This window comes from Erpetoichthys calabaricus, chromosome 12, assembly GCF_900747795.2.
Source record: "Erpetoichthys calabaricus chromosome 12, fErpCal1.3, whole genome shotgun sequence".
Classification (NCBI taxonomy): domain Eukaryota; kingdom Metazoa; phylum Chordata; class Cladistia; order Polypteriformes; family Polypteridae; genus Erpetoichthys; species Erpetoichthys calabaricus.
Genome location: NC_041405.2, coordinates 141,113,463 through 141,139,035, shown reverse-complemented (window position 1 = coordinate 141,139,035; position 25,573 = coordinate 141,113,463). Strand labels below are relative to the sequence as shown.

General features: G+C 44.6%; 1 protein-coding gene and 1 non-coding gene across 2 annotated transcripts in view; both read left to right on the top strand.

Annotated features, from left to right (window-relative positions):
* Positions 1-25,573, top strand: part of ap3d1 (adaptor related protein complex 3 subunit delta 1) — a 1,136,182-nt gene that overhangs the window by 1,056,743 nt on the left and 53,866 nt on the right. The gene's annotated exons all lie outside the window — the stretch shown is intronic.
* trnaq-cug (transfer RNA glutamine (anticodon CUG)) lies at positions 13,250-13,321 on the top strand. Its single transcript has one exon. It is a non-coding gene; the product is annotated as a tRNA-Gln (tRNA).

The window sequence follows — 25,573 nt, the reverse complement described above, 5'->3', positions numbered from 1 at the left end:
TGACGCTACAGATAGCACTGAACGCGACGCTGGAAACAAAACTGGACTAGGTGTCAATCCACGTAATATTTTTTTTAGTAATTTCTTTTTCAGTAAAAAGAAGGACCACACATATATATGAATTTAAGTGATTCCACCTCACGAAGACAATGCTACGCCAATGCCTCAATCTTTTGGGGAGACGCGGCCCTGTAAGCGCCACTCTCTGCTTGCAGTTCCACAATTCACCGCTGGGCTTTCAAGCATGCAAAGCGGATTGGCTGACGGGTCCAGACTGTTTAACGCTTTCGTTTCCGTAACAACTAAATTTCTTTTTCGTTCAAGTAGACTTTCTGTTTTTGGTTTAGAATTCGTGGCCACCGGGAGAGGGCGCTGTGTTGCCGCTAAATGGAGAGAAAAGCAAAATTCACACGAAATTCGCTTGACTCGTGAGGTCAGCGCGGTTTACGCTTTGCAAAAAAACGGCGTAGTGAACGCATACATAAATAACCAAACACAATCTCTGCATTACAATATTTCATAATTGCTAAGACACTTAAACTCTAAACACAAAACCAAATCGCCACACTACATTCACAAAACCTCTGATTGGTCAGGCAAAACTAAACAATGGGATCAAAACTCAGCAGTGGAATCAAAAGAATTCAAACCCCCACCATCACTTTCTGTCCATTTTATTGTGTTGTAGATTGCATTTTAAATGAGTGAATTGTTGTTTACATCTATTAATCTTCACTAAATAACCCATAACAACAAACTGAAAACATGTTTTTTAGGAATGTTTTCAGATTTATTAAAAATCAAAAACTGAAATATGTCATCTATTGAAGTAGTCAGATCCTTAGTTCAGCACTTTATAGAAGCCCCTTTGGCATCAGTTTCAGTTGTCAGTCTTCTTGGTAATCTCCATGAGCTTTGCACCCCTGGATTTGATGAGCTTCTCCCATTCTTCCAGGCAGACCCTCTCAAGCTTCATTAGCCTGGATGGGGAGCGTCTGTAAGCTGCCATCTTCAAGGCGGTCCACAGATGGGGCTTAAGTCTGGGCTTTGGCAGGGCCACTCAAGGACATTCAGACGCTTGTCCTAAAGTCACTCGAGTGTTGTCATGGTTGTGTGCTTCAGATCATTGTCGTGCTGTAAGTTGAGACATCACCCCTGTCTGATGTTGCATGCACTCTGGAGCAGGTTTTCTTCCAGGACCTCTCTGTATTTAACTGCAGTCATCCTTCCCTTTATTCTGACCAGTCCCTCTGTCCCTATTCACCCCCATAGCTTGATGCTGCCACCACCTTGCTTCACTGTAGGGATTGTATTTGGCAGGTGATGATCAGCGTCTGGTCTTTGACAGACAGTTCTGCCCAAAGAATTCCATTTTTGTCTCCTTGGACCAGGGAGTCTTTTTCGTCACGCTGTCACAGTCCTGTAAACTGTCATATGTGTTTTACTCAAAGGTGTCTTCTGTCGAGCCACTTTACTACAAACGCCTGACTGATGGAGTGCTACTCAGATAGTCGATCTTCTGACAGCTTCTCCTATCTCGGCAGAGGACTTCAGAAGCTCTTTCAGAGTGACCATTGGGTTCTTGCTCACCTCCCTGACTAAGGTCAACCTTCTCTGGTTATTCAGTTATACCTTTCATTTAGATCAAATGAAGTTTCTCCGATGTTGTCTTTAATTAGTTGTGTTAGTGAATTAAAGGAGTGGATAGGTGAGAACTACTCGTCTTTAAATACAGATAAAACAGAGATGTTATTGGAGGGAATGATACTGACCACAACAATATTTTGTCATCATTTAACTCAGTTGGAATCATCATTAATTTTACTGAATTAGCCCACAATCTAGGAGTTATCTTTGACTCTTAGCATGTCATTTAAAGCACATATCACAAAGTTGTCCAAATCATATTTCTTCCATCTTAAAAATGTTGGGAAATTAAGGCGCTTTCTAAATAAACAGGATTCTGAGAAATTAATTCATGCATTTATCTCTAGTAGGATTGACTACTGCAATGCGGTGTTCACTGGATGTTCAAACTGTTCTTTATACAGCCTCCAGTTAATCCAAAATGCTGCTGCAAGAATTATTACAAGAACAAGAAAATACGAACACATAACTCCAGTTCTTAAATCCTTACACTGGCTCCCGGTTAAGTTTAGGGCAGATTTCAAAATCTTTCTTTTAACATATAAAGCTTTAAATGGCCAAGGTCCAGCTTACTTGTCTGAACTTATCATGACTTACAAACCTGAGCGCACATTAAGATCTCAAGATGCCGGTCTGCTTATGATTCCAAGGATTAATAAATTAACAATGGGAGGTCGAGCTTTTAGTTACAGGGCCCCTAAACTGTGGAGTGGTCTGCCTGCTACTATAAGAGATGCCCCTTCAATCTCAGCGTTTAAATCCCGGCTGAAGACTCACTACTTCAGTTTAGCACACCCTGACTAGAGCTGCTGATTAACTATACAGACTACATCTCTGTTGTTAGTCATTAGCACTAAAACATAAGTAACATGATAGTTATAATTTGTTACTAACCCTCACCTATTCTGTTTCTCTTCTTGGTACTCAAATGTGGCACTTGGTGCCACTGCCCACCTGCCAAGTTGTTTTGCCTGCCTAAGGTAAAGTCATCTCTGATGGAGGATCGCAGGAATCATCATGTAGAGGGATTTCAACTGTTGAATGGCCAAATGGGGGAGGCAGCTTGATGGTTGAGGTCTCCAGGACTCTGAACAAATCCAAATCATATTATGTGATATTATCTACTGTTAAATTCTGGTCCGTACTTTTTTATTTTTATACTGTATTGAGGATTTGTTTTGTTCTGTTCTGTGTATTGTATTGTATTAACTCCCTTCTTTTTGACACCCACTGCATGCCCAACCTACCTGGAAAGGGGTCTCTCTTTGAACTGCCTTTTCCAAGGTTTCTTCCATTTTTTTCCCTACAAGGTTTTTTTGGGAGCTTTTCCTTGTCTTCTTAGAGAGTCAAGGCTGGGGGGCTGTCAAGAGGCAGGGCCTGTTAAAGCCCATTGTGGCACATCTTGTGTGATTTTGGGCTATACAAAAATAAATTGTATTGTATTGTATTTTTGCCAGAAGGCCGACTCTAGGAAGAGCCCTGGTGGTTCCAAACTTTTCCCATTTCACAATTATTAAGGCCACTGTGCTCCTGGGAGAACTCAAAGGTTTAGAAATGATGTTATCCCCTTGCCCTGAATCTACACCTCACCCCAATTAGATCACAGAGGTCTACATAGGGTTCCTTGGACCCCATGGTTTGGTTTTTAGTGCTGACAAGTGAATTTTGGACCTTCTGTATGCAGGTGTGTCCCTTTCTAAATGATGTCCAGTCAGTTCAGTTTGACTCTGGTGGACCCCAGTTCAGTTCTGGATACATCTCAAGGAGAATTAAAGCAAACTGGAGACACCTGAGCACAATTTGGGGTGCCACAGCAAAGGGGTCTGAACACACGGAGAAAGGAGAGATGTCAGTTTTGGATTTTTAATAAACTTGCAGACCTTTCTGCAAGCACATTTTCACTTTGTCATTATGGGATATTGAGTGAATGTTGATGGGCAAAATTGGTAAAATGAATCTGCTTGAAAAGAAAATTACAACACAGTAAAGTGTGCAGAAAGTCAGGGGGTCTGAGTACTTATGTATAAACTCCACTGAGCGCTCACCACACACGACATCAGCAGATGAAAACACTGCCAGCCCAAAGGGGTTCATGGCATTGCAGAACATTGTCTCAGGTGGAGGAGCTCTTTTGCATGTTGAGTTACAGTATGGTAGAGGAAACCAACTGCAATAAAAGACGTGAGTAAAGAAACGCGTATTGTTTAGCAAAAATGTTTGATTATAAATCAGAAAGAAAATCACTGCAAGGGCAAGATGTACTGTAGAGTTTGCAATACTCTGCATTCCAAAAAACGCTACAATAAAAAACAAAAAATTAAGAGAAAGACATCTGCTAAGAGTCACATGGCATTCAAAATTTGCTAAGTCCAACAAAGTTAAAGAAAAATGCCCATTCTGCCATAGCGTGGGTGTCTCTGGGCTGCATCTCGCTGTATCCAGCAGGGGGCGCACACTCCCTGGGAAAAGGCTTGTTAGAGACTGCAGCCTTTACTAAACCAATACTGTATACTGTATATATTTCCCTAGCGGTACGGCGGTAATTCTAAAAGGAACAAAGAATCAGAAACACTAAAGGTAGATTACATTTTAGCTTCTGTTTAGTATCAGCTTAACACTCACAATAATATAACAGTCGGAGGAGCGCTATACTTGGCCAAAGCTTAATACAGTCGGCGTTTGCCCAACTTAGAGACGGAGTGTGGGGGGAAGCATTTTGTCCTAAGTACGGGCAGGAGCGACGTCATCCAGAGCCGGGTCTACGACTTTTGCTGGCCTAAGCGAAGTTGTAAATGGCACCTGGGCACCCCCTTTCCTTTGAGAGGAATTACCACAACTAGACCTGTAGACAGCGAAGTATTTAGGACCTCGAATTCATGCACAATTTGAGAGATACAGCAATGTCCGTTTACAGGACGGCCTCGGAAAATGACGCTCATGAAGGGTGGCATTAAGAAAGTTAGTATAGGACACGGGTTGTATTATGCAGTGCTGCCACTCTAACGTTTAGGAAAAACATAGACCATGTGACCAAATAAACACAGAAAAACATAGACATGTTTAATAAGATAGACAAGGAGTTTTCTAATTAAATACAACAGCAGCACATGAAATGTGTCAAAAAACTCTGATGAGAAGGAAATGTCAAATTCAAGCTTGGGAGCAAAACATTGAACAGGACTCGTCAAATCAACAACTTTAACTTGAATTTTTACTGTTTGTACTTTTTCTGTTTATTAGAACATTGTTTATGGCACCGTCCTCCTTTAACGTCCCCGATGACATGTTTCAGTTGTTGTTTCCAACTGTAGCAGTTGATATTTAATGACCTCTTTTCCTATCAGCACATGACTGACTGACATTGAGGCGCGTGCACTATGCAGGATGTGACGTCAAGGCACATGTCACCAATCACAATCACCAAGTTAATCTGGTTATGCATAGACTAGTACCGGTAATTACATTTTAGAGATGCGCAGAGCTGATAAGTTTTTGTTAAGATGTACAAAATAATATATTTATGTACACAAGAAAATGTAGTTCAATAACTATGCTAAAAGAAATACATGATTGTGAGGAAAAAACATAGACAGGAACAGAAAAACAGATCTCGGTAGAAAAACGTAGAGAAGTTGTAGCACTGTCTTTTTGTATGTTTATAATGTTTCTCTAACAAATACTTTGAAAAAAACACTTAAAATGCAAAAAAAATTATATATATGTAAAATGGTGGAATTTATATATATATATATATATATATATATATATATATATATATATATATATACAGTATATATATAAATTCCACCATTTTACATATATATATATATATATATACGCAGTGGTAGCGCTGCTGCCTCGCAGTTAGGAGACCTGGGTTCCTTTCCAAAGTCCTCCCTGTGTGGAGTTTGCATGTTCTCCCCGTATCTACGTGGGTTTCCTCCCACAGTCCAAAGACATGCAGGTTAGGTGGATTGGCGATCCTAAATTGTCCCTAGTGTGTGGCTGTGTGTGTGTGTGCCCTGCGGTGGGCTGGGTTTGTTTCCTGCCTTGCGCCCTGTGTTGGCTGGGATTGGCTCCAGAAGACCCCGTGACCCTGTAGTTAGGTTAGGCTGGATGATATATATATGTTAGTCTGAGCTTTTTTAAAAACATATATATTTATATATTATATATATATGTTAGTCTTAGCTTTTTTAAAGAACACACACACATTATATATACAGTATATATATTAAACAGTGTCATCTCCAGACAGAGGAGCAGTTTCAGTGACAGACTGCTGTCACTGTCCTGCTCCACTGACAGACTGAGAAGATCATTCCTCCCCCAAACTATGCGACTCTTCAATTCCACCAGCGGGGGGTAAACGTTGAACATTATTCAAGTTATTGTCTGTTTTTTTATCTGCATTTTTTATTACTCTTTAATTTAATATTTTTGCTGCTGGAATATGTGAATTTCCCCCTGGGATTAATAAAGTATCTATCTATCTATCTATCTATCTATCTATCTATCTATCTATCTATCTATCTATCTATCTATCTATCTATCTCTCTCTCTCTCTCTCTCTCTCTCTCTCTCTCTCTCTCTCTCTCTATATATATATATATATATATATATAAAACTAAGACTAACATGTAAATGTCATTTAAATTAGTAAAATAAACTGAAAACATAACATAATGGCGGCATATAGGGAAACTGAGAATATAATGATTAACTTTAAATAGGAATCTTTACCCACAATTCCTATTTTACTTATGCTCGTATATGCAAATAATGCAATCTACTAACCAAAACAAACGCACAACTGCTGGAGCGTGCCCTCAAGTAATCTCACAAAATGGTGGTGAGCAAGAGAGGACGGCATTTGCTAAGTTTAAACACAAGTTTTAATGTCTGACCATTTGAGAGACGAGCATAGTTTGGGTTAAAATTTGGCTTTAAGCGATTCACTAGTCCTGTTGCCGTTTTGATGGTTTCATTTTATTTCCCCATGTCTGTCTCTTCTATGCTTCACTTTGAGGATTCTTATTATTGGCATCATCATCGTTGTTGTTGTTCGTGTTATTCTTGTGTAGAGACCGAACATCACTAGTATGCGAAAATAATATAAAACAATATAATCGGACATTGGCTTTGAGTCCGAGTGTCCGAAGGTCTGTACTGTTTCTGGGTAACAGATTGTGCTGTGCATAGTGCAGACTCTGCTGAGGCGCACAATGTTGACATTTCTTTGTGTTCCGCTCCGGCCCGGACAAAATTTTCAAAACAAAATAAAGATAGGAATCGCTACATGGGGCTGCAGTAATCCTTCCTGATCAATAGAGGGCGCCCTAGGCACGTGCCTGGACCGCCTATTCCCAGAAACGGCATCCATCAGTCCATAGCTGAGCTCAACGGTTCCGTGCAGTTGTCCGAGTTTTTAGATGCGCTCCCAAAAGACGAGAATGCCACAACCAAACATGGAAACAATCTTTTTCTGGTCTAGTGTGAATAACACACAGCCCACCTTCTCTCCTTTAAGGGCCTGCCTTCAGGTTGCTTGCATGGCAGGGTCGTTTTTTTTTTCTCTCTGTCATCTGGCTTGAATACTTTTACTCTAAATGGCTGATAGTGACCCCCCCCCCCCCCCGCCCCCCCCCCCCCCACCACAAGCTACTGATCCGCTCAGAGTAACACCTCGATCATCTCGCCTCCCTGTCAGATTCACCCTGTCAGTTGGATACCCATTGTAAATAAAAAATGTGCATGAGTGACCCTCATAGATCACAGCGGCACACATAAAATCTTCATCTACAGTCGCCCAAGGGCTTCATCTCCATCACAGACAAAGCAATGGGGGAAAAAATCCTCTGGTGGGCCGAATCCAGCCTTGATGTGCTGCCACGCCTACAGGATGCCCCCGCAGGCCAAGTCCATTGCCTGAAGGAGATTTTCCTGACGTTTCTGTCATATACTGTACATATACTGCACCACCATGCTGAGAAAGAAAAACAAAACAAAACGCTACTCTTCTATGGGATGAAGGAAGGAGCAGTGTGGTCGAAGGAAAAAATGACAAAACACTAGCTCTTGTTGAACCACTCATGTACGGTGGGCTCAGAAAGTATTCAGACCCCTTCACTTTTGTCCTCTCATCATTTAAATTCTTTTGTTTTCCTTCATTGAGCGAAGCTCAATACCCCAGAATGACAAAGTGAAGACAGGATTTCAGACATTTTTACAAGTTCCTTGAAAATAAAAAACTGAAATGTCACAGTCACACAAGTTTTCAGATCATTTAGTCAGTTCTTAGTTGAAGTCCACTTCAGTCATCCTGGGTTTGATGCTGCAAGCTTTGCCCACCTGGATTTTCTGCCATTCATCTCTGCAGATCCTCTCACACTCTGCCAGGTTGGCTCAAAGTCCATTTGGAGCCCGTTTGACAGACGTCACCCCTTATTGTCCATAGCAGCTGGTGGGGGTAATTGTCCCCCTTGGTCAAACCCCCTTAATCATAAACAGAGCCCAGCGGGTAAAGATAATGGGGGGCAGCCCCCCTTGTGCTTACTTTCATTTTTAAGCGCCCACTCATTATCATCATTATAGTTTGATGACTGAGTTTGGGGGGGGGGGGGTCCCCCCTCGTGTCCAAGAGCCAGCACCCATTAACGTTCATAAATGGTGCCCTTGAAATGATGGTGCCTTAATGGACTGACTGGCACCTGCCTGGATGGAGATCCTTAGTGGACAGCTATTTTCAGTTGACCCTAAGCCTCTCCTGTGTTTTATTTGCCTTGTGCTGAGGGTCATTGCCCTGTCCGAAGGTGAACCTTCATTCCAGTCTGAGGTCCAAAGCACTTTCCAGCAGGTTTTCGTTAAGGATTCCTCTGCACTTTGATCTGATCAGCTTTCCCTCCACCCTGTCTACTCACCCAGTCTCCAGCCCTACAGCGTAATAATAATAATATGTTACATTTATAGAGCGCCTTTCACAAACCTAGCGTCGCTTACATATAGATGTGAAAAAAAAGATCACACAGAAGATAAAAGTTCGTTGAAGAGGAAAGTTTTGAGTTTTGAGATTTAAAGGTGGAGAAAGAGGAGCAAACTCAGAGAGACTGAAGAAGAGAGTTCCAGAGTTGAGGGGCCATAGCACTGAAGGACCTGCCCTCCCAGGGTGGAGAGTCTGGTGTGTGGGACAGTAAGGAGATGACTGCTCGAGGACCTGAAAGAGCAACAAGGAGTATATGAAGCTAGGAGCTGAGTGAGGTAGAGAGGGGCAAGGTTATGGAGGGCTTTGAAGGTCAGAAGCAGAATCTTGAATTTAATCCTTGATGGAACAGGTAACCAGTGAAGTTGGGGGAGAACAGGGGAGATGTGAGCGTGTGGGTGAGGACTCTGGCTACGGAGTTCTGAATGTACTTTTACAGGATGGCCAACGAAGAGGGAATTACAGTAATCAATACGAGACATTATGAAACAATGAACCAGATTTTGAGCATCATTAAAGGACAGAAATGGACAGAGGTGGGCAATGTGACGGAGATGATAGAATGAAATTTTGGAAAGAGACCTAATGTGTAGCTCATAGTTAAGTGAAGAATCAAACAAAACACCAAGATTTCTGACATTTCCAAAACTGTTGATTTTTCTGTTTTTTGAGAGATCAACCTTACGAAGACCTTCACCTTAATTTTCTGATATTGTGTGATGGGCACAGGTGAGCTGGTCATGTGGTGGCTCGTTTTGTGTCTCCTTATTGTTTGGCTGCTAATTAAGGAAAAAGAAACAGCTAAGGGGTCTGAGTCTCGTCTATTAAAACTAATGAAAAAACAAGTTAATCAGCAGCAAAAACAGCTCACTGATTAGGAAAAGAGTTAGAATGAAAACCTGCAGCCACTGCGGCCCTCCAGGACTGGAGTTTGACACCCATGGCATACAGTGTCGGGCAGATTTGTGGCCGATGAAATTTAATGTCAGTAAATGTAAAGTATTACACACAGGAAGTAAAAATGTTAGGTTTGAATACACAATGGGTGGTCGGAAAATCGAGAGTATGCGAAGAATTTAGGAGTCATAGTGGACTCTAAGCTATCGACTTCCAGACTGTGTTCAGAAGCCATTAAGAAGGCTAACAGAATGTCAGGTTATATAGCGCCTTGATGTGTGGAGTCCAAGTCCAAAGATGTTTTGCTCAAGCTTTATAACACACTGGTGAGGCCTCATCTGGAGTCCTGTGTGCAGTTTTGGTCTCCAGGCTACAAAAAGGACATAGCAGCACTAGAAAATGTCCAGAGAAGAGCGACAGGGCTGAGTCCAGGGTTACATGGGATGAGTTATGAGGAAAGATTAAAAGAGCTGAGCCTTTACAGTTTAAGTAGAAGAAGATTAAGAGGAGACCTGAATTTAAAGTTTAAAATTATGAAGGGAATTAGTCCAGTGGATCAAGACTGTGACCTTAAAATTAGTTCATCAAGAACACGGGGACACAGTTGGAAACTTGTTTAGGGTAAATTTTGCACAAACATTAGGAAGTTTTTCATTACACAAAGAATGATAGACACTTGGAATAAGCGACCAAGTAGTGTGGTAGACAGTAAGATGTTGGGAACTTTCAAAACTCGACTTGATGTTATTTTGGAAGAAATAAGTGGATAGGACTGGCGAGTTTTGTTGGGCTGAATGGCCTATTCTCGTCTAGAGTGTTCTAATGTTCTAATGTCCAGCTGACTTGACCACAGGAGGGCTCCAAACAAGGTGCAGAAACATCTCATTGGAGATCAATAGAATGGGATGCACCTGAGGCAAATTTCAAGTGTCACAGCAAATTAATAAAATACTTTTTCACTTTGTCATTTTAGGGTATTGAATGTTGTTTGAGGTAGAAAAAAATAAACATAAATGATTTTTATTCTGAAGGTGCTGTAAACCTATGAACCAGAATAAGGAATCAAACCCACATGTGGTCAGTGGGAAAACAGGCAAACTTGGAATCGGCACCCATGGCCAGTGAAGGAGCAGGCCACACCACTGTGCCCACCCATACACAATGGCGTCAAACATAAAGTGTATGTACTGTCGGGGGAAAAAACAATTGCGGCCTTGTCTAGAATGAGGGCGGTACAGCTCTAGCTGATGTCAATTTGTTTGAGATCCTCTGCTTCTACAGTGAGGCATTGAAACCTGCCAAACACACAAACTCTGGTCTGGTGCCCTTTTACCCAGTGAGGCTCACGTGGAGGAACATCAGGTCAGGTCATCTTTAACAAGGCCTTCATTCAAAGTTCAAAGTCGGTCTTAGCAGGCCAAAAGCCACGCCTGTTCAGTGTTCTGTGTGTCCCATAATGCCTGGAATGTGAACAAAGACAAGAAAGAGGGCGACTGGCAAGTGACAGGCAGGAATAGCGAGTGCCAGCAGAGCCCTACACAACACATTAAACCGTAATACAGTCTCAAAACTGCAGGCATTATTTCAATATACTAGCAGAACAGTTGACCATCCCCGGTCTGGTCATACACCAAAGCAGGACTGACTCATCAGACTGGTCCATCAGAGTCGATCATTTCAGATCTTCCGCCCAGACTACTTGTGAAACTGTTGTCAAATTCAATGCCACAACAGTGACAGAACAGTGAAGAACAGACTCCATGCTTCCAGCCTTAGAGCAAGGTGACCTGCCAGAGGACTTCTGCTTACACTCCCTGGACGTCAGACCCTGCAGCAGGACAATGGCAGGTCACACACCATCTTGAGGAATGAATGCTGGCATGCAGATGCTGCCTTTTCCAATCATAGCACCCATGGAATGCCCTGAATCACAACATCTTGTGATGTGCCCCTCTCTCTGCTAATGTCCAGTAATTTCGTCAGACCCTTCTGTTATTGATGGGAAGACATCAAGCAGCTGGAGACTCAGAGGCCCATAAGCTGTGTGTGTTTGGGTCAAAGGTGTCCAGCAATAATGGTCACACAGGATACTTGAAGGATTGCAGGACAACTTGGTCATGATGGTCAAACATAATACTGAAAGATGACTTGGTTATGATGGTCACATGATACTGAAGGACTACAGGAGGACTTGGTTGTGATGGTCACATAAGATACTGAAGGACTGCAGGAGGACTTGATCATGACGGTCACATAGAGACTGAAGGATTGTAGATGGACATGATCATGATGGTTGCACAAGATACCAAACAACTTCAGGACTACTTGGCCATGATGGTTACACAGAAAGTGAAAGACTGCAGGAGGATTTGGTCATGATGGTCACATACAGACTGAAGGACTGCAGATGGACATGGTCAGGATGTTTGCACAAGACACCAAAGTACTTCAGGACTACTTGGCCATGATGGTCAAACATAATGCTGAAGGATGACTTGGTCAAGATGGTCACACAATACTGAAGAACTACAGGAGAACTTGGTTGTGATGACCACATAAGATACTGAAGGAATGTAGCATGACATGGTCAAGATGTTCGCACAAAACACCAAACAACTTCAGGACTACTTGGTCATGGTGGTCACAAAGATAATGAAGGACTGCATGAGGATTTGGTCATGATGGTCACACATTTGCTAAGGGACTGCAGGACAACTTGATGATGATGGTCACACAGATGCTGAAAGACTGTAGGTGGACATGGTCATGATGGTCACACATTTGCTGAGGGACTGCAGGACAACTTGATGATGATGGTCACACAGATGATGAAGGACTGTAGGTGGACATGGTCATGATGGTTACATAAGACACCAAACAACTTCAGGACTACTTGGTCATGATGGTCACCCAGATAATGAAGGACTGCATGAGGATTTGGTCGTGATCATGCAGTATTTCTTCATGTTTGGGTTGTTGTACTGTTTCACATTTCCTTTAATCCATTTATAGTTACTTCAGCAAAGAAGGTGAGGCTTTTAGTCGAACGAGTGTTACATTTCGTTTTTCTAATCAGTGTACAGTACTTTATATATGTAAGAGCTCAGAAATGATACTGAATTATTAAAGGAGGGTCAGACGCCGAGAATTAATAAGCCATTATTACGTTTTATAAATCGGGTATGGAATTACATTACACTTAATGGCATAAAATATCATTCTTACAAATATTTTTGAAATGGCAAAGCTGAGTGATTCGCATGCCAATTCGAAGAACAGCCTGTCTACAAGAAGAGGACCGTCGAGCTTTAATTAACAGCCATGCAGCCCGATCAGTCAGACTGAGGTCAAACAAATCCTGCTGAAAAATAAAATAGCTTCTCAAGGTCGACCTTGATGAAAAAAGAGAAGGGTATACGATTGTGGTGCATCAAATGTTTGACTCATTTCAGATAAAAACCAGAACAGATTACGGTAATGTGCAGTTTAGTTAACAATTGAAATGCCGAAAATCACGCGAGACTGAAGACATTAATGACAATACAGACAGACATATTTACAGATTATAACTAACGTGTCTTTAAATAGACAATAAAACACAGATAGGCGAATGCAAGCTTTCAAATGACAGGTGAACATACGCAATTAAATTTAAGAAACAATGACGTCAGCAGTGAGCCGTGTCACAGCAGGTATTTGACTGAGAACAGCGAGGTGGCGTGCGCCGGTTCTATGGTGTAATGGTTAGCACTCTGGACTCTGAATCCAGCGATCCGAGTTCAAATCTCGGTAGAACCTACAACTAGCACGTTTTGCCAAAAAAAGAACTTGAATGTTTTTTATTATGGGCTGCTCTGACTTATCAAATATGAAGGATGATGTGAGGTAAAACATACTTTATAATAAAATGTGCCGTACACTTTCACAAAATGAAAATAACTCGTTTAAATCTCAAAAAGGTAAGTAGAGAAGTCCATCCATCCATCCATTTTCCAACCCGCTGAATCCGAACACAGGGTCACGGGGGTCTGCTGGAGCCAGTCCCAGCCAACACAGGGCACAAGGCAGGAACCAATCCCGGGCAGGGTGCCAACCCACCGCAGAAGTAGAGAAGTCTCAATCATAAAATTGAACCAGCACATAAAATGCATGAGGAATATAAGTTTTTGCAAAGAAATGGCCAGACAAAATGACAGTATTATATTTACAATACCTGCAAGGTTAAGCCGTATGTTTCTGACTGTGCTCTGTGATGGGCTGGCAGCACTTTTAGGGCTTCATTCAATGTTTCGTCAAGTGCTTCTACCCAAGATATCTGTTAGCCATCACCATGGACCATTTTACAACAGCCACTGGACAATACGACTCCATAAGCTGTGTTTACATCTGACCAAAATATTGCTAATGAACCCTACACATGGGGCAGTTATTTGTAATTAGCAAACATCCAAAGTAACATCCAAAACAAGCAACAAATCAAAATCAGCCATAACATTCTCAAACCTGGTCATTCAGTCTCTGACCAGAGCCACGAGTTGCCCTGGATGAGGAGACAGCCCACATCAGCAGTTTAGAAACCAGACAAATGAATGTCTCTCTGGTCTTGATAGTCCTGGGAGTGCACCCTTGGTTAGGCTGGCGTCCCATTCAGGGTTGGTTCCTGTTTTGCATCTGTCAGGACCAGTTTCTAACAGCCATTTAACCTAATGTGCATGTTGTAGATGCCACATGGGCTGGATGGGCATGAAGAAGGGATGGTTCCTTACCCGGACGGGAGGCTCCTAACAGGCAGATAGGCATCCCGGCCAGGAAAGAGAAAGGGATCATATCCGGAAGGAAGGAAGGACCAAAATGGATGGATGGACAGCCCTCTGAAAAAAGACGATGTCGAGGGTTTTTTATTCCCCCAGCACGCTAGACGGCAGCGGCCCCTAGATATCAGTACCCAGTGGGAAGCCAACAGGGCATGCTGGTAGATGTAGTTCGGCAGAGCAGCCCTGCTGGGGTCACTGGGTGCCACAAGACAAGCTCCCTGTTATAATGGACTTTCACATGACCTGGAGGGCAATCACCTTGGCACCAGAAGTACTCCTGGGTCCATAATAAAAGGGATTGCACTCCTATTTCGAGGAGAGCCGGAGCTGGGCGTGCGTGGAGCAACACTCAGTTGGAGGAGGGTGCTGAGAGAAGGCATTGTGGAGAGAGAACACTTTTACTTTTTGCCACTTTGTTGAAGAAGTAAACCTTCCATTATTTGAACCTGGGACTCACTATGTGTTCATGTTTGGGGGGTTTGGGGCTCGCTGACACCCCTGGTTTCATCACAACGTCTTTGGGAAAGTAAAAAAAAAAATTGTTCAGATGCTGGCAGAACATGAAAGTTCCTCAAAGTAACGACAGAGCTTGGGATTAGCAACCAGGCCCCAAGATCCATGAGGAATGTTCCCTTCTTCCACCATTACCTACTTCCAATGAGCAGCCCCCCACACCACCATTACTGCATCAACAGCTCCTAGCACTTCAGCGGATATGGCCGGTGATGAGCCCACCTCTGACCAGGGCTGACTCCACCGTACAGGAAAAGTAATAATAATAATAATAATAATTCTTTACATTTACATAGCGCTTTTCTCACTACTCAAAGCGATCTCCACATAGGGAGGACCTGGGAAGCGAACCCACAATCTCTTTACTGCAAAGCAGCAGCACTACCACTTTTTTTTTTTTGAAAAATATACTTTATTTACATGTATGTTTGGGTGAAATATATAAAACACAATCTAGTACAATTACAATCTATAACTATCTACTAATTGGGTGGGCAGGAGAAGGAGTATAGAAACCTCATCAAGGACTTTGTTAAATGGTGCGACTTAAACCACCTACAACTGAACACCAGCAAAACCAAGGAACTGGTGGTGGATTTTAGGAGACCCAGACCCCTCATGGACCCCGTGATCATCAGAGGTGACTGTGTGCAGAGGGTGCAGACCTATAAATACCTGGGAGTGCAGCTGGATGATAAATTGGACTGGACTGCCAATACTGATTCTCTGTGCAAGAAAGGACAGAGCCGCCTGTACTTCCTTAGAAGACTGGCATCCTTCAACATCTGCAGTAAGATGCTGCAGATGTTCTATCAGATGGTTGTGGCGAGTGCCCTCTTCTACGCAGTGGTGTGCTGGGGAGGCAGCAGTAAGAAGAAGGATGCCTCATGCCTGGACAAACTGGTGAGGAAGGCAGGCTCTATTGTTGGCATGGAGCTGGACAGTTTGACATCCGTAGCAGAGCAACGGGCACTCAGCAGGCTCCTATCAATTATGGAGAATCCACTACATCCATTAAACAGTGTCATCTCCAGACAGAGGAGCAGTTTCAGTGACAGACTGCTGTCACTGTCCTGCTCCACTGACAGACTGGGGAGATCATTCCTCCCCCAAACTATGCGACTCTTCAATTCCACCAGAGGGGGTAAACGTTGAACATTATTCGAGTTATTGTCTGTTTTTTACCTGCATTTTTTATTACTCTTTAATTTAATATTTTTTGCTGCTGGAGTATGTGAATTTCCCCCTGGGATTAATAAAGTATCTATCTATCTATCTATCTATCTATCTATCTATCTATCTATCTATCTATCTATCTATCTATCTATCTATCTATCTATCTATCTATCTATCTATCTATCTATCTAATTCAAATAGAAACGACTATTCAGCTATAGTCTAATACAGCCTTACACTACCCCTTACCTACTACACCTTATTTACATATACATTGGTCACATATATGAAAAAACCCCAATCCTTTACAATCTTACAAGCCATAATAACATTTGGTTATTCACTACATTCAATATAGCGTTCCACATTCTATTACTTTTTACAAGTTATTGCAGTCTCGACTTGGTCCCCGTCCTTGAAGGCCTGTCCTCAAGGAGGGGGTTTTGCCAAGGGCTGCAGTAAAACCAACGTCACATTAATAAACCTCTTGGAGGGAGAGGTGGCTTTGCATATCCTCAGTTCTTCAAGGAGTCCAGGATAGAATAGTCTCTGAGGAGGCTGCGGATGTATCTGCAGCAGTCCTGGATTGTCATCCTTTCCCTCCTGAGGACGAGGCGGTTCCTGGCGACCCATAGAGTGTCCTTCACGCAGCACATGAAGGTGGCTTCCAGTGAGTGGGTACCCAGGAAAAGTCCATAGAGCACCGAATGGTGCGAAAGATTGTCTCTGGGTACCGACTCTTCCAATTCCTCTTCTAGGGCGTCAAGGAGTGACTGTGCCACTGGGCATTCCCAGAAGAGGTGCAGTGCGTCTTCTTACCACAGGATGCACCACGGACAATGTCAGCACTACCACTGTGCCACCTGTGGGAAGCAGTCACTTAGGGCAGCAAAGCTTTCAGGGAGTGCCCCATAATAGATATGTTAGCTGTTAGCTTTGGCAGGGGGTGTTATTTATGATGTATGAAACTTTGAAGGAAGGGAAGTGCCCCCTAGTGCTCTTCGATCACCAGTAATATGTCTGGCTATTGCCTCAAACACTACGTAGGGCAGCAAGAAAAGCTGGAGCTCTGACAGTCAGTATGGACTGTCTGTGGTAAAGTGAGGCCTTCGGCTGATTGGTATTTTAAATAAATAATTGGCACACTCACGTCTTTATGTGTGTGTCTATGGGGCGTATTAATGTGGCAAGAGCAGTTCCTGAGTGAAGTAAGGGAGCGGACAGCTCTGCACTTAGTGCACAGGTGTAGGAGCATCCGTGACCTTAATTGACGCCGGGAGCTGCTGATTGCCCCAGCTGTGTCACATCCCCATTTTAAGAGGGAAGTGCAAGTGCCGGGGGTTTGGGGTTGGGAGTATCAAAAAATGAAAAGACGGAGGATAAAGGGAGAAAGAAAGAGAGAGAGAGAGACCTGCAGAAGGTCAGCTGTGTGTGTCAAGTCAAAGCGAACTTTATTGTCATCGCAACCATATACAAGTATACAGATAGACGAATTGCAAAGCTCAGTGTAACAACATGACGTGCAAATAATAAATTAAAAATAGAATTAAAATTGAAATTTAAAATTAAAACACAAACAAGACAAGACATTGTGCAAAGACAAGACAAAGAAGTAGCAGCAATATTGACGTGTAGTTAGCAATATGAACAATGATGCAATGTATGGTATTTGCAATCTAGATACATAAATTTAGTCAATAGATATGTAATCCATCCATTTTCCAACCCGCTGAATCCGAACACAGGGTCACGGGGGTCTGCTGGAGCCAATCCCAGCCAACACAGGGCACAAGGCAGGATCCAATCCCGGGCAGGGTGCCAACCCACCGCAGGACACACACAAACACACCCACACACCAAGCACACACTAGGGCCAATTTAGAATCGCCAATGCACCTAACCTGCATGTCTTTGGACTGTGGGAGGAAACCGGAGCGCCCGGAGGAAACCCACGCAGACACGGGGAGAACATGCAAACTCCACACAAACCCGGGTCTCCTAACTGCGAGGCAGCAGCGCTACCACTGCACCACCATCCTGCCCTAGATATGTAATATAATAAATAATCAATAATAGATATAGATAATATATAAATTATCAGTGTATGATAATAGTTGTTTAAGACGTGTGTAAACAATGACAGGTCAGAATGTTTCACAGCAGAAGGATATCAAGAGTGTCAAAATGAGATTTTCAGTTCTTTTCTACCTGCATACTCGTCTTTACAGGACAGTGGCTCACATGTATAAAAGTTTTGTTTTTAGAGGTGGTTGAGGCCGTGTGGAAGATCCCAGAGGGCAGCATGGTGTTAAGGAGTCAGTAGGGCGACTTGTCTGCTGCAAGACCCGTGTGGGATAAGCAGGGGAGCCACTTGTGAGGAAGAAGGCACCGGGCTTTTTAGTTAAGATTGTTCCCTGCCAGTTGATTTTAACCTCGTTTTTAATGGATTTATTTATGTTGATTTTAACCTCCACCTCACCTTTATTTTAATTGAATTATTTATTTATCGAACCTTTTTTCAAGCACTGCACTGACCCCTTTGGTACGGTGTCTCTTCTGAGAATCCTTGGGTACCGCTGGTTTGACTTTGTGTTGCTCATGGGGTCCCAAATGAAGCACAGTGTGAGGGAATGTCAGTTACGGCACTACAGTCACGTGGCGCATTTCCCTGAGGGTGATCCAGCTTGTAGGATCCTCATTGTTGGGGACCAGAGTGCCTGGACCAGGCCAAGGGGATGCCCACTGTGGCAGATAGAGGGTCATTTCCGGAGGGTGAGACTGGACGTGTCTGCCTAGGGGGGTTGCCAACCAGGACCCCGAGCTGTTTCGTCGTGTGGTGGGTGCGACAACACGCTGGACCAGTGCATGCTCCCCAAACTGACCTGACCGGACCTGCACTATTTCTTTTTGGACACTAGGTTTTGCGAATTGTCTTCAGTAAATGCATTAATTCTCTTTTTACACCATCCCCTTGCTCAAAATGTGGTTAGTCCTCATCCGCTACGCTCATTTTGGTTACGTTACTGACAGTGTCGGGTTAAGGAAGCTCCCAAAAGATGACAACCCGCACTGTCACACTGTCCACAGCTGATGACCAAGTGAGGAGACAACCGAGGAGGCTATTCACAAAAAATGTTGGGGGACCAGAAAAGTCAGTTCCTCGAGTTCTTAAGGCCTGTGCTGACCAATGTTGTGGTGTCCTCTGCTACCTGCTCTATTTGTCACTAAGTGACACTGCTGTGGGGGATATCATCACCTCACGACTACAGACCAGTTGATGTTACATCCCACATCATGAAGACCTTTGAAAGGCTCATCCTGGACTTTATTAGACCCCTTGTGAAAAAACCCCATGGACCCAACGGCCAGGGTTCTTGTCCGGCCGGGACGTCTCTTCACTGTATGGACCAGGGGAGTAAGCCTAGTCAGAACAGTACCTCCCCCGGGACACAAAGGCAACCCAGCTGGATGGCAGTGGTGCCTTGGATTCCCGCAGGGCTCCATGGGAGATTCTCTCCAACCCTGTTGGGATCCGGGGGTGCCTCCAGGGGGTGCTGCGGTTGTTCGTGAGCCCATGTGGGTGGTTCTTCTGCCACAGCTCAGAAGTGCAGCCAGAAATAGGTCATCAAACACCTGGAGCACTTCTGCGTGGGCTATAAAAGGAGCCAGCAGCCACCATTCCGAGAGACCAGAGTCGGGAGGAGACGGACTAAGCTTGCCGGAGAGGAGTGGAAGAGAAGTTAAAGAGAAGTATTGGGATTGTGATTGATAGTGCTGATTGGACTGTGTTGTGGGCTCGTGGGGACAGGGAAGACGTTCCACACGAGGGAAGACAAATAAAAACACTTTGTGTTTAGTAGTGTGCATCCCATGTCTATCTGCGTCGGGTTGAATGCTGGTATAGCACCTTTTATTGTCACAGCCTATTGGACAATGGTTTATCTGTCTGCTCCACAAGGCTTACCCTGGCAGCACTGTGACAATCATATTTGCTTGATTTCTTCACTTCCTTCAGTATCTTCCAGACATCACTGTTGAGGGGTTTACTTAGAGACGTGCAGGTGGATGAGTCTCTCGCGTCCTAATAATGGACTATCTGTCAAGCAGTTTGAGAGTGTTAAGAGACTGCTCTGGTGATTTTAACCTCGCTTTTATGGATATATTTATTTGAACCGAATTTTAACCTCTGCAGACTCGCTGGCTTTTCTTGGATTGATTTGAATGTGAGCATCACTGGTGCACCACAAGGAACAGTCCCGTCACTTTTCCTCTTCACGCAATAAACATCTGACTACAAATACAACACCAGACCATGTCACTTGCAGAAATTCTCCAATGATTCGACACTAATGGGGTGTATTGATGAGGTGGGGGGAGTCAGGGGGAGAACTTTGAGAATTGTGTGCAACTCAACATCAGCAAAGCTAAGGAACTGCTTACTGACTTTTGCCACACCACAGAGCCTCTACAGTAGGACCGGTTGGTATTCAGAGAGTGGATGTGCAGGTGGAGCGCTGCTACAAGTACTTGGAGGTCCACATCCACATAGCGAACTATGATACTTAGCACAATGAGAGAAGTCGCAAAATCAACTGGAATGTTCAAGAAAATTACAGAAAAAAACCCGATCTAAATCCGTTAAGAAGTTGTCTCGTGAGAAGAGGATAGACAGACAAAGAGACAGACAGACATTGGATTTTATGTATATAGACATGTCAGTGATTACGCCTGGTACACTATGGTTAAGATTAAGGTTGGGGGCCAGTTATCTGACTCAAGTCAGGTAAATCAGGTGACTAAAACATGCAATCCAATTGGCTCTACATTGCGCCCGGTCGGTATTCAGAGAGTTGATGTGGAGGTGGAGCGCTGCTACAAGTACTTGGTGGTCCACATCCACAAAGAGCAAACTATAATACTATGATACTGTATTGAGGATTTGATCTGTTCTGTGTATTGTATTGTGTTGACCCCCTTTTTGACACCCACTGCATGCCCAACCTACCTGGAAATGGGTCTCTCTCTGAACTGACTTTCCCAAGGTTTCTTCCATTTTTTTTCCTACTAGGGTTTTTCCTTGTCTCCTTAGAGAGTCAAGGCTGGGGGGCTGTCAAGAGGCAGGGCCTGTTAAAGCCCATTGCAGCACTTCTTGTGTGATTTTGGGCTATACAATAATAAATTGTATTGTATTGTATACTTAGCGTGACGAGAGAAGTTGCAAAATCAACTGGGATATTCAAGAAAATTACAGAAAAAATCCCTTATCTATAATCCATGAAGTACTTCTGTTGTGAGAAGAGGACAGACAGACAGACAGACAGATGGACGGACGGACAAGACAGACATTGGATTTTATGTATATAGAGATGTCAGTGATAACGTCTGGCTACACTATGGTTAAGATTAGGTTTGGGGGTGGGGGGGGGGGCGGATATCTGACTCAAGTCAAGTAAATCAGGTGACAAAAACATGCAATCCAATTGGCTGTCCAGTGCGCTATTCAGAGAGTGGATGTGGAGGCGGAGCGCTGCTACAAGTACTTGTGGGTCCACATCAGTGAGAGGAACCATAAAAGAAACCCTCAGGTTTGAATGACAAGTCCAAAAACAAGATCCTAATAAAAAAGAAGGCTATTGGTTTATAACAAACAATGAAGAATCTGCTTCTTAGACTCACAATATATAGACTGAGGGCGGTCCTTTAGCCGTGATGTAATGATGGCTCCACCTCTTGGGGTCCATTTTTATGAACAAAACTCAAAGAACAAAGGAAAATACATAATAATTAGATAGTAAATTAATAAACATAATACTAGTAACAAAAATGCATAAATACAGTAAACATCAGAAAAATAATGCAGGAGATTAATAAGATTGGTCTCGTAACATAGAAGAAAGGGCAGAGCAGACTGTTTTTTTAAAATGCGACATCCTTCACATCTTCTACAACTCTGTGATGGCCGGTAATAACACTTCAAGAGGGGCCCACTGAACCAACATGTTGATCATGAAGGTAGGCTCAGTTATGGGGAGCACATTTGGCCTGCTGGAAGTAGTACTTAGGACTTAATCACCATATTGAACCAATCATTTGTGAAGCTTGTGAGTATAACATTGGCTTGATGTATGGTGCCATGCCATTAAAGAGTTGTAGCAGTTCAGCCTGATCTGAACAAGAGCCATAAACAGAAGGTAAGTAAGGTGGGTGAAGAAAAGTCCAATCTTATTCATGATCTGAAGAAAAATATCATACAACTTGTCCATAAAAGAATGAGTTTTAGTCTTTGACAACAGCAGATGGTGTTTGCGTGACGATATGAAGGACAGTAATTGCGTAAAAGGCACATGAAGGAAGAACCAAAAGTCATGGACAGCAGTCCTGAAGAAGTTACCTTCCACAATGACAGCTTTAGACGTCTCACAGCCCCCCAGATTCTGGCAATAGACTCCAGCTGCGGACCTCCAGAGCTCCACTCCATTGAGGAGGATGTCACTTTATATTATACTAGCCGTGCCCCATGGCACCGCCCATGTAGTAGTGACAAAGGACAGCGAGGAGGGCCCTGCCCAGCTCCCCACTCCTGACGTCACACTTCACCCTCCCCTCAGCCCGCAGCCTCTGTCTCAGATTAGCGTGAATGTACAGTATGTATGATACTTAGTGCGATGAGAGAAGTCGCAACTGGAATGTTCAAGCAAATTCTAGAAAAAAACGAGATGTAAATCCATTAAGTAGTTCTCTCGTTCGTTACTTAAGCGGATGTAAGCTACTCCCTGAGGCTGGTGCGTGAGTGAGGGGGGCCCCATCCTGCTGTGTGTCTCTCGGATTTGTGCTAATAAATCGGTACCGCAAGCAAATTATGATATTTAGTGCAATGAGAAAAGTCGCAAAATCAACCGGAATGTTCGAGCAAATTATAGAAAAAAAAACTCGATCTAAATCTGTTAAGTAGTTCTCTCATGAAAAGTGGACAGACAGACAGACGTTGGATTTTATATATATATAGAGAGATGTCAGTGATAACACCTGGCTACACTATGGTTAAGATTAGGGTTGGGTTGGGGGTGGCAGTTATCTGACTCAAGTAAAGTAAATCAGGTGACTAAAACATGCAATCCAATTGGTTATCCAGTGGAGCTGCTGAATCACAGAGCATGTTCTCAGTTCTGGATGCTGTAGAGCTCTGTGATGAGTGGTCCATGGCGTTGGGAAAGCTTTAAATAAATAATCGTGTGAGGTGCTCCAATCGGGTGTGGGTGTGTGGAGGCAGGCTTCGCTCCATGGCTAATTGGGGTACTTGGCCAATCGCGCTGCATACATGTGTGGAGACGGGTGGATCGGTCAGGTGCCTCAATTGTGCCTCGGATGGAGCGGCATCTCACACCCATGCCCAAGTAGGCAGGCGATATATAAGGAGCCTACACGGCAGAAATATAAGTAAAGAGAAGGTAAAGGACAGAGGTTAAAAGAGGAGAGAGTTGGAACACAGAAGGGTAGGTAGAAGCCGGCGCGGATGAGTCAGCCAGGAGGAGAGCCCCTTGAGGGTAGTGTGACATCGATGCTCAGGGACTGAAGAGGGTCACTCCCTCTGAACGTGTCCTGGGAGTGTGGAGTGACACGATGTCCGCTACTGCATAGGTCTGGGCAGGGACAGTGGGAGATGAAGGCTCAATGTAGTACCCTGCTGGCAGTCATGGATAATCGGACCTAGGAGAGAAGGTAAGCTGTGACTGTCAGATGGGTATCTCCTCTGCTGCAAGATCCTGTGCGGGGTAAGCAGAAGAGACATCGATTTTAGGAGAAGCATTGAGTGTTAAAAGACTGAGTCCTGCCCTGGTGATTTTAACCTCACAGCGATCCGAGTTCAAATCTCGGTAGAACCTGATACGCTATATCCCCTCCTTTAACCACCACCTTATCGTGGTGGAGGGGTTTGCGTGTCCCAATGATCCTAGGAGCTCTGCTGTCCGGGGCTTTATGCCCCTGGTAGGGCCACCCAAGGCAAACTGGTCCTAGGTGAGGGATGAGACAAAGAGCGGTTAAACAAACCTCCTATGAAGGAAAGCAATTTTGGATGGCGTTTTCCCTTGCCCGGACGCAGGTCACCGGGGCCCCACTCTGGAGCCAGGCCTGGAGGTGGGGCACGATGGCGAGTGCCTGGTGGCCGGGCCTGCACCCATGGGGCTCGGCTGGGCACAGCCCGAAGAGGCAATGTGGGTCCCCCTTCCCATGGGCTCACCACCTATGGGAGGGGCCAAGGAGGTCGGGTGCAGTGTGAGTTGGGTGGTGGCCGAAGTTGAGAGGTTCCGGCTAGATATAGTCGGACTCACCTCGATGCACAACTTGGACTCTGGAACCAATCTCCTTGAGAGGGGCTGGAGTCTGTACCACTCTAGAGTTGCCCCCGGTGAGCGGCGCCGAGCAGGTGTGGGTATACTTATTGCCCCCCAACTTGGAGCCTGTACATTGGGGTTTACCCCAGTAGACGAGAGGGTAGCCTCCCTTCGCCTTCGGGTGGGGGCACGGGTCCTAACTGTTGTTTGTGCGTATGCACCGAACAGCAGTTCGGAGTACCCACCCTTTTTGGAGTCCCTGGAGGGGGTGCTAGAGGGCATACCTTCTGGGGACTCCCTCGTTCTGCTGGGAGACTTCAATGCTCACGTGGGCAATGACAGTGAGACCTGGAAGGGCGTGATTGGGAGGAATGGCCCCTCCGATCTGAACCCGAGCGGTGTTTTGTTATTGGACTTCTGTGCTCGTCACGGATTGTCCATAACGAACACCATGTTCAAGCATAGGGGTGTTCATATGTGCACTTGGCACCAGGACACCCTAGGCCTCAGTTCGATGATCGACTTTGTGGTCATGTCGTCGGACTTGCGGCCACATGTCTTGGACACTCGGGTGAAGAGAGGGGCGGAGCTGTCAACTGATCATCACCTGGTGGTGAGTTGGCTTCGATGGTGGGGGAGGATGCCGGTCAGGCATGGTAAGCCCAAACGTGTTGTGAGGGTCTGCTGGGAACGTCTGGCAGAGCCCCCTGTCAGAAGTAGCTTCAACTCCCACCTCCGGCAGAACTTCGACCACATCCCGAGGGAGGTGGGGGACATTGAGTCCGAATGGGCCATGTTCCGTGCCTCTATTGTTGAGGCAGCTGACCGGAGCTGTGGCCGTAAGGTGGTCGGTGCCTGTCGTGGCGGCAATCCCCGAACCCGTTGGTGGACACCGGCGGTGAAGGATGGCGTCAAGCTGAAGAAGGAGTCCTACAGGACCCTTTTGTCCTGTGGGACCCTGGAGGCAGCTGATAGGTACCGGCAGGCCAAGCGGAATGCGGCTTTGGTGGTTGCTGAGGCAAAAACTCGGGCGTGGGAGGAGTTTGGGGAGGCCATGGAGAACGACTTTCGGACGGCTTCGAGGAGATTCTGGTCCACCATCCGGCGTCTCAGGAAGGGGAAGCAGTGCAGTGTCAACACTGTATATGGTGGGGATGGTGCGCTGCTGACCTCGACTCGGGACGTTGTGGGTCGGTGGGGGGAGTACTTCGAAG